Source organism: Phyllobates terribilis, unplaced genomic scaffold (assembly GCF_046119375.1).
Source record: "Phyllobates terribilis strain yellow unplaced genomic scaffold, ASM4611937v1 Scaffold_1__5_contigs__length_1240528914, whole genome shotgun sequence".
In the NCBI taxonomy this organism is placed as follows: Eukaryota; Metazoa; Chordata; class Amphibia; order Anura; family Dendrobatidae; genus Phyllobates; species Phyllobates terribilis.
Window position 1 is genome coordinate 1,090,362,435 of NW_027362761.1, and position 19,563 is coordinate 1,090,381,997.

Consider the following 19,563-nt stretch of genomic DNA (forward strand, 5'->3'; position numbering starts at 1 on the left):
ATTAGATAAGAGGTGCACGAGTCTTATCAGAGAAGTGATAGAGAATATGTTATTTTGATCGCCATGATGACTAAACACCGGCATTTATTAATGTATGTTATATATGTTAATGTCTATTTCTATTTCAATAAAAAGAGATTATACTGAAATTTCATTGAATCTATTCTTCCCTCTACCCATTAAATGTTCCCCGTGCCATTGGCTGCAACACAACCCCAAAGCAATGATTCATCCACCCCCATGCTTAATGATTGGCGAGATATTATTTTCCTGAAATTCTGTGCCCTTTTTCTCAACACATACCTATGATCATTGAGGCCAAAGAGTTCTATTTTAACCTCATCGGTCCACAGTACTTGTTTCCAAAATGCATCCGACTTGTTTAGATGTTCTTTTGCATACTTCTGATGCTGATTTTTATGATAAGGATGTGTGGCACCCCAGGGGTCTGGTTGCCACAGTAATAGAAATATTATGTCTGAGAGCAAGTGGGAGGTTTCTCTGGTCAGGAGCCCTAAGCATGCAACACTGCCCGCCCAGACCTGGGAGGGGAGGAATCTGCCCTTATAAACTGGGTCTGGGGCGGGATTAGGACAGACGGAGTCTGAGAGTCAGAGCCTGGAGAGGGAAAGCGAGAACTAGAAGCTCTGTAGGAGCAGGAGCGAGTGCCAGAGGCTGGAAGCTAGAAAGCTCACCTTGGCTAAAGATACTAAACCCGGACATGGAGTCCAAGGCTGTGTGGACATCCAGGTCCAGCAGCAGAATCCAACCGGCAGGGGAATCCATGTCCTCTGGCCATAGAAGCCCAGAGGCACAGTCACAAACAAGGGAACAGCACTGCCATCGTGAAGCAGAGGCTAACGGAAGGCCCCAAGTCACCGGCCATACGGGTGAGCACCACACGGTATACTCAGGGACGTGGGCTACTTCTACCCGCACACAGCAAGGTAGCCAGGAAAGAGTGCAGAGAGACGGGGAGGCCTACAACTCCACCTGGCCAAGGGGAGATCCTGCTAGCTCTCAGACTGACCAGGCCTCTACTGCTAGCCAGTACTCCCGGGAGGGTCTGCGTTATACCATCAGTAAAGACCCTTAACTGCACCACACGTTTCTGTGTTTCATCGCCGCACCAGCACCATTAATACTGGGACGCTCACACCATCACTCTCATCATCCACACTAGCTGCCCTGAGGCAATACTTCTCCCGTGGGGAGTTATCCCATACTTGGCTGCGCATACAACATCAGCCTCAGCGGTCTGCAGCGCAGCGGCGGTCCCCACTGACCGCAATCCACGGGTGGCGTAGTCGGACATTTGTTATCACACTCAGACTGCCATTGGTTTGACCGCCCTGGGCACGGACCGGGTCACAGCCACGGAGGACTACAACCCCCAGCGATCCGGCTCCGGGTATCCCCTGCACAGCACAGGCCCAGGGGGCGCGTCAGATGCGGGAGAGGTTTTCTTCTCATGACTCTTCCATGAAGGCCATATTTGTGCACGTGTCTCCGAAAAGTAGAACAATGTACCACAAGTCCAGGGTCTGATAAATCTTTCTAAAGGTCTTTTGCAGTCAATCGAGTGTTCTGATTTGCCTCTCTAGCAATCCTCAGGAAGTCTGTGTTTCTCATGATGTCATCTGTGTGACAGCATGAGAAACACTGGCAGCTCTGATCGGCGGTAACATCGTTACCACCAGTTAGAGCACTACAGGATCATGCTGTCAGATGTCAGTGTGAGCCCGCAGCTGTGACTATGACCCACGGTAAAAAGCTTACCGCGGGTCACAGGCGTTGGCTGATGAGTGTACTACTCCCATCAGATGAGCCTATGCCTGCTTTCACTAATAACGGTGAGAGCAGGCGCCGCTGATGGAAGTAGTCATCAGCCAGGGCCTGTTCTTAAAGTAAAAGAAATAAATACATATTGAATTAAAAATAAAAAATACAGATATAGTTACCTATCATCTAACGCCTTGTCTCCCTAAGATGATCATGATCAGGCGACAATGATGGGAGTTTTAGTCAGCACCCGCAGTGTACATTATGTGTAAACTACAGAATTAAATAAAAAATCATCGTGGGCTACTGCCTATTATTCATAATCAGCAGAAGGAAATTCGCCCACTGTAGGCTGATATTACTAATCCAGTTAAAGAGGTCATTCGGCCCAAATTTTCCCTGGTTTCACTGTTGGGATTGTATTGGGCAGGTGATGAGCAGTGCCTGGTTTTCTCCACACATACCGCTTAGAATTATCAACAAAAAGTTTTATCTTCGTCTCAGACCAGAGAATCTTATTTCTCATAGTCTGGGAGTCCTTCATGTGTTTTTGAGCAAACTCGATGCAGGCTTTCATATGTCTTGCACTGAGGAGAGGCTTCCGTTGGGCCACTCTGCCATAAAGGCCTGACTGGTGGAGGGCTGCAGTGATAGTTGACTTTGTGGAACTTTCTCTCATCTCCCTACTGCATCTCTGGAGCACAGCCATTGTGATCTTGAGGTTCTTCTTTACCTTTCTCACCAAGGCTTTTCTCCCACAATTGCTCAGTTTGGCTGGACGGCCAGGTCTAGGAAGACTTCTGGTGGTCCCAAACTTCTTCTATTTAAGGATTATGGAGGCCACTGTGCTCTTAGGAACCTTGAATACTGCAGAAATTCTTTTGTAACGTTGGCTAGATCTGTGCCTTGCCACAACTCTGTCTCTGAGCTCCTTGGGCAGTTCCTTTGAGTTCATGATTCTTATTTGGTCTGACATGCACTGTGAGCTATGCGGTCTTATATAGACAGGTGTGTGCCTTTCCAAATAAAGTCCTATCAGTTTAATTAAACACAGCTGGACTCCAATGAAGGAGTAGAACCATCTCAAGGAGGATCACAAGGAAATGGATAGCATGTGACTTAAATATGACTGTCTGAGCAAAGGGTCGGAATACTTGTTACCACGTGATATTTCAGTTTTTCTTTTTTGATAAATTTGCAAAAATTTCTACATTTCTGTTTTTTTCAGTCAAGATGGGGTGTAGAGTGTACATTAATGAGAAAAAAATGAAGAACCTTTTAGAATTTACCAAATGGCTGCAATGAAACAAAGAGTGAAAAATTTAAAGGGGTCTGAATACTTTCCATACCCACTGTATCTAATTTTGTTTGCATATTATGCAGTCATAGCAGCTTGCACCTGTTCACACTTGCTGTACATACTGGTTGAAGGTGCCGATAAGTTTACCAATTACATACAGTATATACACACATATATATTTATATATATATATATTTACACTGCTCAAAAAAATAAAGGGAACACTTAAACAACAGAATATAACTTCAAGCGAATCAAACTTCTGTGAAATCAAACTGTTCACTTAGAAAGCAACACTGATTGACAATCAATTTCACATGCTGGTGTGCAAATGGAATAGACAATAGATGGAAATTATTGGCAATTATCAAGACACCCTCAATAAAGGAGTGGTTCTGCAGGTGGGGACCACAGACCACATCTCAGTACCAATGCTTTCTGGCTGATGTTTTGGTCACTTTTGAATGTTGGTTGTGCTTTCACACTCGTGGTAGCATGAGACGGACTCTACAACCCACAGAAGTTGCTCAGGTAGTGCAGCTCATCCAGGATGGCACATCAATGCGAGCTGTGGCAAGAAGGTTTGCTGTGTCTGTCAGCGTAGTGTCCAGAGGCTGGAGGCTACCAGGAGACAGGCCAGTACACCAGGAAAGGAGGAGGGGGCAGTAGGAGTGCAACAACCCAGCAGCAGGACTGCTACCTCTGCCATAGTGCAAGGAGGAACAGGAGGAGCACTGCCAGAGCCCTGCAAAATGACCTCCAGCAGGCCACAAATGTGCATGTGTTTGCACAAACGGTTAGAAACCGACTCCATGAGGGTGGTATGAGGGCCCGACATCCACAGATGGGGGTTGTGCTCACAGCCCAACACCGTGCTGGACGCTTGGCATTTGCCACAGAACACCAGTGTTACGCACACGTCCAGACTGACTGGCGTGAGCATGATTAGTGATCCCACTGGACCATGAACCGAGGAGTGCTTGGAGGGGTGTAACTAAGTATCAACTCGGTCCAACCAAGGTCACACGGTGACTCAGTCGACTCCGTGAACCAGGGAGGAACCGAGGAGAGGTACCAGGTGCTACTCCAGGTCAGACCCTGGTCACAGCTGTTGACCCACACCGGGGAATGCAGGAACAGGCAGGTTAGGCTGGCATACAGACAGGTGGGTACCGGCCGGCACGGCTGGTATGCAGACAGGTGGGTATTGGCAGGCACGGCTGGTATGCAGACAGGTGGGCACTGGCAGGCACGGCTGGCATGCAGACAGGTGGGCACTGGCAGGCACGGCTGGCATGCAGACAGGTGGGTACTGGCAGGTAGGAACACAGGCAGGATATGGACCTGTACAGACTGGGACTTAGTAACGGAGCCGCAGGTGCGGTAGACAAGCAGAGCAGAGCAAAATCCGCAGATGCGGTAGACAAGCAGAGCAAGACCAGCAGGTGCGGTAGACAAGCAGAGCAGAGCAAAACCCGCAGGTGCGGTAGACAAGCAGAGCAGAGCAAAACCAGCAGGTGCGGTAGACAAGCAGAGCAGAGCAAAACCCGCAGATGAGGTAGACAAGCAGAGCAAAACCCGCAGGTGCAGTAGACAAGCAGAACAGAGCAAAACCAGCAGGTGCAGTAGACAAGCAGAGCAGAGCAAAACCCGCAGATGCGGTAGACAAGCAGAGCAGAGCAAAACCCGCGGATGCGGTAGACAAGCAGAGCAGAGCAAAACCCGCAGATGCGGTAGACAAGCAGAGCAGAGCAAAACCCGCAGGTTCGGTAGACAAGCAGAGCAGAGCAAAACTCGCAGGTGCGGTAAACAAGCAGAGCAGAGCAAAACCTGCAGGTGCGGTGAACAAGCTGAGCAGAGCGAAACCACAGGTGCGGTGAACAAGCAGGGCAGAGCAAAACCGCAGGTGCGGTGAACAAGCAGAACCAGATACACACAAGGTACTTACAATGAAGTAGCGAGTGTACACAAAACTCACAAACAGAAGTTCAGAGACAACGAGTTGGAGTTAGCTGCAGGTTCAGACACTGCAGGAAAAGGGAAGGTTCGGACATAGAGAGAAACAGGTAACGGGCTAGGACACAGTTCAGACAGGAACTGAACCAGGAATAAGATACAGGAGCGAGCCTGGGAACTCAGCCCCCAGGGTGGCAGAGACAGACTAGAAGTCACAGATACAGGTAACAGGCCTGGGTATACAGCCCCCAGGGGCGGAAACAAACAAGATACAGGACAGGACCTGGCAACTCAGTTGCACAGAGCACACTGAATGAAAGTGTTGCTCAGGCACCCCCTACTGGATGGAGGGGGTTTAAGTATCCAGTGACTCACAGCAATAGGCTAGGAGTGCACACACAGCAAATATAAGAATCAGGCAGCAGCCGCGCCGCCGCCCTAAGCAATCAGACAAGAGACACAGCAGGTACTGGAGCAAAGTGTGCAGCCTGGATTGATAGGTAAGATGGCGGTCTTGAATGGTGGGAGGTGGTAAGCCATGCCAGCACGCCGCCAGGGATGTTACAACCAGGATTGGCAAAGTCACCACTGGCGCCCTGTGCTCTTCACAGATGAAAGCTGGTTCACATTGAGCACATGTGACAGACGTGACAGAGTTTGGAGACGCCGTGGAGAGCAATCTGCTGCCTGCAGCATCCTTCAGCATGACCGGTTTGGCAGTGGGTCAGTAATGGTGTGGGGTGGCATTTCTTTGGAGGGCCGCACAGTCCTCCATGTGCTCGCCAGAGGTAGCCTAACTGCCATTAGGTACCGAGATGAGATCCTCAGACCCCTTGTGAGACCATATGCTGGTGCGGTTGGCCCTGGGTTCCTCCTAATGCAGGACAATGCCAGACCTCATGTAGCTGGAGTTTGTCAGCAGTTCTGCAACATGAGGGCATTGAAGCTATGGACTGGCCCACCTCGTTCCCCAGACCTGAATCCGATTGAGCACATCTGAGACATCATGTCTCGCTCCATCCACCAACGTCACGTTGCACCACAGACTGTCCAGGAGTTGGCGGATGCTTTAGTCCAGGTTTGGGAGGAGATCCCACAGGAGACCATCCGCAACCTCATCAGGAGCATGCCCAGGCGTTGTAGGGAGGTCATACATGCACGTATAGGCTACACACAATACTGAGCCTCATTTTGACTTGTTTTGAGGACATTACATCTAAGTTGGATCAGCCTGTAGTGTGTTTTTCCACTTTAATTTTGGGGGTTACTCCAAATCGAGGCCTCCATTGGCTAATAAATTTGATTTCCATTGATGATTTTTGTGCGATTTTGTTGTTAGCACATTCAACTTTGTACAGAACAAAGTTTCCAATGAGAATATTTCATTCATTCAGATCTAGGATGTGTTATTTGAGTGTTCCCTTTATTTTTTTGAGCAGTGTATATATGTATATATATATATATATATATATATATATATATATATACAGTACAGACCAAAAGTTTGGACACACCTCCTACTGATTTTTCTGTATTTTCATGACTATAAAAATTGTACATTCACACTGAAGGCATCAAAACTATGAACTAACACATGTGGAATTATATACTTAACAAAAAAGTGTGAAACAACTGAAAATATGTCTTATATTCTAGGTTCTTCAAAGTAGCCACCTTTTGCTTTGATGACTGCTTTGCACACTCTTGGCATTCTCTTGACAGTATGGGAAAGACCCCTGGAAGCATTTCTGACTCCCAGGTGACTTCTGTCAACAATGTTCATCAGGCGGCCTTTACTATTCTTAAAGGGCCAGCAATCGGCCCTCACTATTCTTAGAGAGCCATCAGCCGGCTATGTTTTATTGTTCCCATTACTAAAGAGTAGGTCTCCTATACTGTTATTGCGTATGCAGTGAGTGGCAGGGCTGCCCAAAATTTGGACGCACCCCAATACCACTTTGAAAATTTGGACGCACCCCAATACCCCTTTGAAGAGACTTAGAGGAGGGACTCCTGAAAACAAATTTCCCATTATTAGGAAGTAGGTGTCCCATTGTGTTTGCCTATGCAGTAAATGCAAGGATTGTCAAAAATTTGGAGGCACTCCAATGCCCCTTGGAAAAGACGTGGAGGTCAGAGGGCCTCCTGAAAACAATGTTCCCATTATTAGAAAGTGGGTCTATGCAGTGAATGCAAGGGCTGCCAAAAATTGGGAGTCACTCCAATGCCCCTTGGAAGAGACGTGGAGGAGGGTCTCATAAAAAAATGTTCCCATTAGAAAGGAGCGGGTCTCCTATACTTGTAATGCCCATGGGCCCCATAATCAGCTGTTTTTTAACACATTCTACCTTCCGGTGAAGAATAAATATTAAGGATTGTGTTTGGCTTAAAAATGGTTCAATCACTCCCCTAAACTAATTAAAGAAGTTATTCAGGTGTTTGATAATTGGTGGAATATCTTTAGAATAGGTCATCAATATCAGATCAGTGAGGGTCCAGCACCGTGCACATCCGCTGATCAGCTGTTTCCCCGTTCGGGACGATAATACAGAGATACCCCTTATGAATGCCCTGGAAAAATTTGTGACGTTTGAGGTGCCACATTAGGATGGAAAGTTGAGCTGTGCCCTTTAAAGCATTAATGCTTAATGCACTATGTTGCTGGTGACATAACTGAATCAGAGAGCAGCATAGGGTCAGCATTAGAAATCGCGAGCATGCCCGTGGACACGTGACGAAGCGCATTGAAGACATTATTTCATCCTCTATCGAAAGCATACGTCATAAATGTTTGATAGATGCAGGTCCCATTGCTGAGATCAGGGACCCACATGTAACTCAAGAACGACCCCATTACATACTGTCAGAAATGGAAAGGTGGCTGCGCATGTGCCGCTATCACCATTAATTTCTATGGGAGCTCTGAAACTTGATGACTTTGCTTGGTTTGATGTGTGTGAGTCGTTGTGGGTGTATACGCTGTATATTACCAGTCTAAGCCTGTCCTGCCAGTCCATGTAGGTGTTAGCACCCGCATGCCTGTCCCTGGCCATCGGTATGGCGGAATCTCACCTCCAGACGTCCCACTTTAGGACATAACTTTTTTGTAAATAATCTGTGTATGAAATTACTGACACAAGGCAACATTACAATAATAAGTTTGTTTAAAGCATTTGTATTTAATGATGAATTTGATTCCCCTCGATAATATAGCGATGACATAGTCTGTAGCATTGTGCAGGGAGAACCATAATTCATGTTAGGGACAATTTGGAATAAGCCAATTAACCTATCAGTATATTTTTGGAGTGTGGGAGGAAACCGGAGAACCCGGAGGAAACCCACGCAGACACGGGGAGGACATACAAACTCCATGCAGATGTCCGTGGTCGTATTTGTTTCCACCGCCTGAGTGCTGCAGACACCAGTGCTAACCACTGAGTCACCGTGACGCCCGAAAAATGGTGGAAGACTGAGATGTGACTTTCCACTAGTCTTCTGGATGACTTCATCTGTGTGCTGCTATCTTGGCCGAGCCGATGATCGGACTATTGATGGAGCTGGATGGTCGCTGATAGATCTTCTCAGGTTGTGGTTACTAGAACCAACTTGTTCTCACAGTAGCCGCACCCAAACTTCTCGGTGTCGAGAGAATCCGTCCAACGTCCGACTCTGGAGTGGGAGATAAAGCTTATTAAAGATATTAAAGACTGATCCTAAAGGTACACACACATCCAACATCAATGACAGAGCCCCTTCATATTGATTGCAGAAGTCATGAAGCAAGCAGTGGTAGTAGCACATACACCCACGACCAGTATCAGACGCCCGTCTGTCCATAGTTTATTTGAGTCGTATCTTACCTGTACTGGCACCCTGAGCATTGGTACACCACCGGGTAGTGGTACTCCCAACTGTGGAATACAGTAATGGGTGGAAGGTCAGGGTGGATCTGTGCGACCTTTTCACAATACTGCTCCCATAGTTGGTGATGGGCAAGTTCTCCATTGCCATCGATGACCCAGCAGGCAGCATGACACATCTCATGGATCAATGTGTCTCGGAGTCGTTCTAAGGACAAAGCAGGATATAATAACAATCAGGAGTAAAGATGTGGGGAAGATTTCATCACAGCTAATCTATAAATTGTGCCGGATGTGACGACTACCTGCTGAATCGCAGACTTTATCCGATAACTGGATGATGGCGTAGCGGTCCCCGTTGTTCTCCCGGAATCCAGTGCGACCAGCTGTTTTACGCAGCCTTTTATTCCAGCTGATGTCCATATATGCAGGAAGCTACAGAGGAAGTAGAAATACAGAATATCGAGGTATATACTGTATATAGTGGATACACTAACCCTAGCTCTAACCCTCTATTCACTATCCCCCACATCACCCCATACCTACAGAATATAGAGGTATATACTATATACACTGGATACACTAACCTTGCTCTAACCCTCCATTCACTATCTTCAATATCACCCCATACCTACAGAATACAGAGGTATATACTATATACACTGGATACACTAACCCTTGCTCTAACCCTCCATTCACTATCTTCAATATCACCCCATACCTACAGACTATAGAGGTATATACTATATATACTGGATACATTAATCCTAGCTCTAACCATCCATTCATTATCCCTCATATTACCCCACACCTACAGAATATAGAGGTATATACTATGTACACTGGATACACCATCCCTATCTTTAACCATCTACTCACTATCTCCCATATCACCCCATACCTACAGAATATAGAGGTATATACTATGTACACTGGATACCCTAACGCTATCTTTAACCATCTACTCACTATCTCCCATACCACCCCATACCTACAGAATATAGAGGTATATGCTATTTACACTGGATACACCATCCCTAGCTGTAATCCTTTATCCTCCTATCACAATATACGTACAGAATATAGAGGTATATACTATATACACTGGATACACTAACCCTAGCTCTAACCCTTCATTCCCTATCAACCTATACATACAGAATGTAGAGGTATATGCTATATACACTGGATACACTATCCCTAGCTCTAACCCTTTGCCTCGTATCACCATATACATACAGAATGTAGAGGTATATACTATATACACTGGATACACTATCCTTAGCTCTAACCCTTCGGCTCGTAACACCATACACATACAGAATGTAGAGGTATATGCTATATACACTGGATACACGATCCCTAGCTCTAACCCTTTGCCTCGTATCACCATATACATACAGAATATAGAGGTATATACTATATTCACTGGATACACTATCCCTAGCTCTAACCCTTCATCCCCTATCAACCTATACATACAGAATGTAGAGGTATATACTATATACACTGGATACAGTATCCCTAGCTCTAACCCTTCACCTTATATCACCATATACATACAGAATATAGAGGTATATACTATATACACTAGATACACTATCCCTAGCTCTAACCCTTCACCTTATATCACCATATACATACAGAATATAGAGGAATATACTATATACACTGGATACACTATCCCTAGCTCTAACCCTTTGCCTCGTATCACCCTATACATACAGAATATAGAGGAATATACTATATACACTGGATACACTATCCCTAGCTCTAACCCTTTGCCTCATATCACCCTATACATACAGAATATAGAGGTATATACTATATACACTGGATACACTATCCCTAGCTCTAAACCTTCATCCCCTATAACCCTATTCCAAGCTGTGTGTTATAACTGAATACCTGGTTCTCAAAGACGGTCCTGTTATAAAACTTGTACAGACGTCGTACCAGCTCCTGTTTGTTCTTACGAAAGTCGGTGACATATTTGGACGTGGGTGAAGACAGATTTCTCAGGAAACAGTAATTGATGGGACGCTCCTGTCTCCTGGTAGCAAAGCATCAAAGAGGATCACACATCACTACTGGATATATACTAAGACCGTACACGACCTGCAGACATACAGCTGACACCTTATCTGAAAATATGCTAATAATAGCGCCATCTAGCGACCAGATATCATGAACATGACCCAGATAAAACGGATATATAGGAATACATTACCTTGCTGTCTCCTCCTGCACAAAGCTGAATTGGGGAGAATTGGGCTCTGGAGAAAAGAAGAAACATCGTCATTTACTTCTGTGTCGTTCAGTTTTCCTAATCAATAGAAATCTAATTTTCTTATTTTACAGGAAGGAATTTATGATCCTTCCAGACGCTTTATTACATGCCTGACTCTATGTATAGCAGGTGGGGACCAGAGCCACCATCTTCATCTTCAAGGCTCCTTGGAGACCTTGAAATAAGTGGATGAGACTGAAATAAAGAAATATAAAGACCTTGAGAATGAAGGATTAGCAGCGATACAGTGGCATAATCACAGAATGGGGCGTCCCCTGATCTCCAGTAGACCCCCAGAGCCGCAGACAGTGCTGGAGAGAAGTGAGCGCTCACCTGATGGAGATTCTCATCACCGCTGCTGTCCTCTGTGTCGGACGCAAAAACTCTGCGGCATTTTTTATTGACCAGTAACTGGGAAAAGGAAATAATAAAAAGTAAAAAAAAGTCTTCAAATTTCCAGAATTTCAAATAGACAACATACTCCAGAATCCGCCACTCACCTGGTCATCAATACCGCTGCTCTCTGTAATAGACTCAATAATAAAGCGACGTTTGCGCTTATACTCAGACATTTTGCTCACTCAATCAGAATTGCAAAAATATCCTCACTCCACAAATTCTATAACCCTCAGTGGAGGAGGCCGTGAGCAGAAGTTTTATCAGTTCTTCATATTGTGACTTCATGACTTGTGTGACATCAACATTCTAGAACTCTGATATTGTGACATCGCTAAGAGCAGTTATTCTGATGGATGTACACATGTAGATAGAAATATTTACAACCCCAATTCCAAAAAACTTGTGACGCTGTGTAAATGTATAAAGAGAACAGGAATGTAATGATTTGGAAATCTCTTTTAGTCATATTATATTCACTGCAGAACATAGAAATCAGATCAGAAGATATTAACTGTTCTGAGGTCGGATGAATAAAAATATGAAATTATTTATGGAAACTGTGGACGCCTTGACCTGCAGACTGCAGAGCAGAGGGACCATCCAGCTTGTTATCAGCGCTTAGTTCCTGCATCTCTGATGGTCTGGGGCTGCATTAGTGCCTCTGACACGGGCAGCTTACACATGAAAGGAGTGATCAATGATGAGCCTTATACAGAGGTGTTGCAAAAAGAGGGATCACCTAAAAATAGTCAATGTATATTAACATACAAGCCAAACAAGACATATTAAAAATATTTAAAAAGCACAAATGACAAATTTTCCAGACCGCAGCTCTATAATGCTAGGATCTACCCTGTCTGTCAATAAGGTAATTTAGGAAACCAAAAGTTGATACCACCTTAATAAAGGTATATTATAATATACCCCAAATCACAGCTATGCCAATAATATGAAAATTGTTATATCTATGACCCAGGTGGCACAAACTTCACATTTACCTTCACTCTGTGTGGCTATTTGCTATTGTGCCGGCAGTAGGATTTTTCTGCAACTTTTCTGACTCTATCATACAATTGTTGTATACACTCCTCTTTATCATCTTTTATTTTGTGCTTTTGTGCATTATTTATTGGGCGTGTATATCTTTAACCCACTATACACTTTAATACTTGCCCTTATTTTAGGGCCTGGGTCATTGATGTAACAATTTTCATATTATTGCTACATTATACAGTAATATATCTGTATTAAGGTGGTATTAACTTTTGGGTTCCTAAATTACCTTATTGACAGACAGGGTAGATCGTAGCACTATAGTGCTGTGGTCTGGAAAATTTATGTTACAGGCTTACAGCCATTTGTGCTTTTTAAATATTTTTAATATGTCTTGCATGTTAATAAGCATTGACTATTTTTAGATTTTTAGGTTATCCCTCTTTTTGCATACTTTTCTTCTGTGTATTTGTTGGATCTTTTTTTGCATATTTTGGCAAGACAATGCTAAACCACATACTACATCCATCACAGCAGCATGGCATCGAAGAGGAAGAGTTCAGGTGAAGAACCGGCCGCCTGCAGTCCAGACCTTTCACCAGGAGAAAACATTTGATGCATTATAAAATAAAAAATCCAGCAGAATTCCCCGACTGTGGAGCAGCGAGAATCTGACATCAGACAAGAAAGGGACATTTATCTTTTCATCCGGAAAAATGGATGATTTTCATCAGTTTGGTGGTCAGTTGTGGTCTGTACACCATCCTTCTTTTCCATCAACAGTTATTATCATTCACAAGACCAAATACAGTTTTCTAGCTTAATAATGGAAATGTATCCATAAAAAATGGAAGCTATATGGATGATCTGTATGGGATCTGTTTTTTTGTGCACCTTTGGACTTGAATGGCTTACTCTCATCCATTGTAAGGAAGAACCTATGCGTGCTATGATTTTTTTCACTTGCTTTTTTTCAAACACTTATCTAAACAGCCCAATGGACCTAGATCTGTCTGTGTCTAGTTCTGTCAGTTTTTTCACGGAAAACACTGGGAACGACAATACAGTCATATGAACGTACCCTACAGATGATGTTGGAGGAGAGAAGGAGCCTGCATGTTGTATTTCCAATGGTAGCTCATTCTGTTTTCCAGCAGATAAGCCGCTGCCAGTGGAATCTATTAGTCGCTCACATAGAGAACACAGGAGCCAAGCTGAGTGTTCTTGTATATAAGGGGCTCAGAAGAGATGGCTGTCAGTTGAACAATCTTTTGGCTGACAGCTACCTAATGTGTTATGAGTGGGGGGCTTTACCAGTGAAGATCTTGATTTTGACGTGTTTAGGATCATTATCCATTTGTAGAAGCCATCCTCTTTTCAACTTTAGCTTATTACAGATGGTGTTATGTTTACATCAGGGAAAATATATATTTTAGTACTGTGTTAGCCATGGAAAAATTATTAGAAAAATATTAAGATTTGAGAGTCCTCAGTGGCTGATACCTTTTAATGGTTATCAAGTTGCAAGCTTTCGAGACTACTCAGGTCTCTTCATCAGGCATAGTATGACACAAAATCTGAAGAGTCACATATTTATACACAATAGGACACAGAAATAATGCAATAGATGAGACAGGTAACGTAAAGCAGAGCTATTACTGTGGGAGAAAGGTAAACAGTTCTGGCTGTAAATATTGGATTAGTTCATAGATAAGGACTGTGAAAGTTTTATTGTCCAGTGATTGAGGTCTGGTCCAGGGTTATGATGACCCCAAAGCTCTGAGGAGCTCATTCCTTAGTTGATGTAGAATGACATAAATCCATGCAACACATTCATTCCTGCTCTGAAGGTGTCAAAGGTCACCATTAGTTTATATTCCCAATTTTTTCTGTCTCCCTGAGATTTGAAATGACCTTTTAATACCAATAATTTTCATATTAATCATGATGAACCATGGAGGGCTAGAACTTAAATACTTGCTCAAGTTGCTGTGTACAGTCATGCTAGGCACATAGCCCGCTACACTAGGGCTCCTGATTTGTTTTGTCAGCTGAAAAACAGAGCTGTAAGAGTGGTGAGAGGTAACTGGAAGGCTATAATGTGGGCGGTGATAACAGGAGTGTGGGTTTGGGGAGAGGTGGCTATATGTTGGGTATTGAAAAAGAACTGGGGAGGTGTAAAAAGTGACTGCTGGAATTCTCAAAGAAAAAACTTCTGTGATTTCGTTTAACCCCTGCGGTTTAAGCGTTTTTAGTTTATAAATCCAGTAGATTTCTTTTAAACATTGCACCCTATTTGGAGTGTCAATAGAAATGTGTTCAATAAGTAATACCCTTAATTCCCTAAGGTCCTGTTTGTGATGAAGGACCATATGTCGGGACAGCCCATGTTTAATAAATCCTGTGGTGATATTATGTCTATGTGAATTCAACCTATTATGTAGTGCCTGGGTGCTTCTGCCCACATACTGTTTGGTGCAACTGTACTCGATGACATATATCACATAATAAGTTCCACATGACATGGGATGAGAGATATTGAAATTCTCACTAGTGGCTACAGAAGTGAAATTGTCTATGGAATGCAAAATAGATTCACAGCACTTGCAACCTCTTTTACCACACTTGGAGACCATATTGTCCCTGACTTTTTCATTATTCTTATTAATCAATGTTCCATGTCCATGCAATCTACTGGGACCCAAGATATTCCTAAGTGTCGGTGCCCTTCTAAAGATTAGAGAGGGTTTTTTTGGTAATGCCTGTTTTAATGTCTGGTCATTTAATAGAATATGCCAGTTTTTTTGAATAATTTCTCTAATTTTCTTGTGTTGTTGATTGTATGTAGTAATGAATTTCTGTTCATGTTCAAAACTTACATCTTTTTTGTGTGTTGAAGCCATAAGTAATGAGCCCTGGTCATATCTTTCTTTGACCTGTTTGCAAGATTCTACAACCAATGTCTCAGAATATTTCTGTTGGAACCTTTTTTTGAGAATCTCTGACTGTTAGTCATATTCGATTTCTGTTGAGCAGCTCCTACGAAGTCTTTGAAACTGATAGCGGGGAATATTGGTGAGCCATTTTCTGTAGTGACCAATAGTGAAATGAATATAGCTATTAGTGTCCACTGATTTGAAGAAAGTTTTGCTAAGTATCCTGTCTTCCTCTACATATAAAACTAGATCTAAAAAAATTAATTGTGAGTTCATTACTGTCCTGATTGAAAGAGATGCCCCAATTATTTGTATTGAGGAAATTAAAAAAAATGGTGGGATCAGTGATGTTCCTGTTAATGATGAAGATCAGATCATCTATGTATCTTCTATAAAATACAACCCCCTTATGGAAGTCTCCCTGGTAAATAAAAACTTGCTCAAATAATCCCATGAATAAATTGGCAAAGGTAGGTGCTACTTTAGAGCCCATTGCTACTCCCTTAATTTGATGGTAGGTCTTATCTAGAAAGGTAAAAAAATTGTTTTTTAGGATGAAAGATAAACCTGCTATATTAAAAGATCTCTGGCTGGAAGACAGCCGTATGTCTCTGGAAATTACATACTCTATGCATAATAGACCAACATCAATATTGGTATATAAAGAGTTAACATCTAGGCTAAGGAAAGTGCATGATTTTTTTCCATTTGATGTCATAGGTTAATCTAAGAAGATGGCTGGAGTCTTGCAGGTAACTCTTTAAATTTTTGACAGGTGGTTGTAGTAGTATATCAAAGTATTCAGCCAGATTTGTTGTAAGGGAGCCTATCCCCGATATAATCGGTCTCCCTGGAGGTTTTTTTTCATCCTTATGAATTTTGGGAAGATGATAAAAGAAGGGCATACAAGGACTTTGGACAGTCAAGCACTTTCTTTTGTTGTCATTTAATATATTCTCATCTACTGCTTTAGATATCAGTTTCTTATATATAGGGATCATTTTCAAAATGGGATTATACAAAATCTCTTTGTAATAGTTATCATCACTCAATATCTGGAGTGCTTCTTTTGTATACACATCATAATCCTGGATAACTATACCACCCCCCTTGTCCGCTGATCTGAGGACTATATCCCTATTATTTCAAATATTATTAAGTGCTAACTTCTCTTGTCGGTTTATATTATTATCTCTGTATGAGATTGGAGTCCTCATAACCTCCTTGAAATCTTGGAGAGTGATGTCGCAAAAAGTATCTATCTGGTGGCTTTTACTCTCCACAGGATAGAAGTTGGATTTTTTTCTTAATTTAGTGTGTAATGTTGTGTCATAAGGATTGACTGCTATACTATCATTATTCATCTCCTCCTGATGCATTACCAGCCTTTTAGGAACTGCACTACCCATAGTATTGCAGGTGGGAGACATGATAGAGACCAGACTCTTATTACTGCTAGTGCTCTGTGGAGAGTTAACAGTAGTAGATATGCGCATATTAATTACAACCTTCTGTCCGTCTTTCGTTCTATCGTGAGTTGTTTTTTGCTATGTGTGAATGCAGGTGTGCGGTTGTAAGTCTTATTGTAATTGTTCTTATTCTTATGGTAATAACTATTAGAGAACATCCTTCCTTTGTGGGGAGGAGGATAGGAACCCACTGTTCTCAAAGGATCAGATGACTGATCACTGGATATGACCGACGTTTTAGTACGTGAGGTAGTACTAGTTAGTAGAGATGAGCGTTGTTCGACTAGAACTGTTCGCCAATCTCAATTTCGAGCTGTTTTGGGCGGTGTTCGAGTTGTTCGTCGAACCCGAACGATTTGCAAAAAATTCGGCTGTTCGAGGTTATGTTCGATAACTGTTCGTGCACCAAAAGCGTGTCCTGCATGTCTGGCGCTATTTAGAGCACCAATCATGCAGGGATTGTCTGCCACTCACTGTAATGCCACAGCCATGGTGGTTGTGGCATTACAGTGATTGCCCAAATCGATGGGAACAGTGCCAACAGTGAAACATGAAAAGCCGGCAATTCAGCAGCGGCATACACCGGTACCCGACAATTTAGAACCGAAAGAAAAGAGCTTCACACATAGATTAGATAGATATAAACATGTCAGTCACATATATATGAAGTACAGTGACAGTGTTGATTACTGTACTTGTCATTTAGCGTAAAGGATTTATCAAAAAAAATAATAGTGTTTTCATGCACCGTCTCTTTAAAAAAGCCGGCCGGCAATTCAGCATCTGTACCCGACAATTTAGAATAGAAGGAATAGAGAATCACACATAGATTAGATAGATAGAAACATGTCAGTCACATATATATGAAGTACAGTGACAGTGTTGATTACTGTACTTGTCATTTAGTGTAAAGGATTTATCAAAAAAAATATTACTGTTTTCATGCACCGTCTCTTTAAGAAAGCCGGCCGGCAATTCAGCATCTGTACCCGACAATTTATAACAGACAGAATAGAGCTTCACACATAGATTAGATAGATAGAAACATGTCAGTCACATATATATGAAGTACAGTGATAGTGTTGGTTACTGCACTTGTCATTTAGTATTAAAATAAAGGATTTATTATTAAAAAAATTGGCGTGGGGTTCCCCTTAATTTTAGGCTCTAGCGGAGGTTAAGCAGACACCTGGGGCAGATGTTTGAAGCCTGGGAAGGGGGTAATACCCACGAAGCTTCCCAGGCTACTAATATCAGCCCCCAGCTGAATACATAGCCTTTACTAGCTATTAAAATGGGGGACCCCCCTCAAAAAAATGACGTGGGGTCCCCCCTAATTTAATAGCTAGCAAAGGCTAGGCAGACAGCTGGGGGCTGATATTAATAGCCCAGGAAGGGAGCCATGAATATTGGCCCCCTCCCAGGCTAGAAACACCAGCCGTCAGCCGCCCCAGAAATGGCGCATTCATAGGATGCGCCAATTCTGGCACTTAGCCCCGCTCTTCCCACTGCCCTGTAGTGGTGGCAGGGGGTAATAGGGCTGGGGTTGATGTCAGCTTATAATGCCAGCTGACATCAAGCCCAGGTTAGTAATGGAGAGGCGTCTATAAGACACCCCCATTACTAACCCCATAGTCAAAGTTAAAAAAAAAAACAAACACCCAGAATAAAGTCCTTTAATTGAAATAAAGACACAATTCTTTATTGTTCTAAATTAAACCATACTTACCATCACGCCCATTCCAGCTGAAGCCAACGATCTCCTGTAATAAAAATAAAATAATAAAGCAACCTCATCCTTACCTTTCCATGGTTCCCACGACAGCTTCAGCTCTGCTACATCGAGATGACAGGCTGGACCGCAGCAGAAAGCTGCCATCCAGCCTGTCATCCCGCAGACACTGAGAAGCGCAGGCATGCTTGCGCTCCTCAGTGTCTCGCTGTGACGGCATAAAGATGAGCCGAGGTCATGTCCAATGAACTCGGCTCACCTCATGCACGTCACTGACAGCGTGGGAGAATTCTCACGCTGAAGCGCTGAGTGCAGGAGAATTTTCCCACGCTGTCAGTGAGGTGCATGAGGTGAGCCGAGTTCATTGGACATGAGCTCACCTCATGCACGTCACTGACAGCGTGGGAGAATTCTCCTGCACTCAGCACTTCAGCGTGAGAATTTTCCCACGCTGTCAGTGACGTGCATGAGGTGAGCCGAGTTCATTGGACATGACCTCGGCTCATCTTTATGCCGTCACAGCCAGACACTGAGGAGCGCAAGCATGCCTGCTCTTCTCAGTGTCTGCGGCATGACAGGCTGGATGGCAGCGTTCTGCTGCGGTCCAGCCTGTCATCTCGATGTAGCAGAGCTGAAGCTGTCGTGGGAACCATGGAAAGGTAAGGATGAGGTTGGTTTATTATTTTTCTTTTATTGCAGGAGATCGTTGGCTTCAGCTGGAATGGGTGTGATGGTAAGTATAGTTTAATTTAGAACAATAAAGAATTGTGTGTTTATTTCAATTAAAGGACTTTATTCTGGGTGTTGTGTTTTTTTTAAATACTTTACTAGAAATTCATGGCG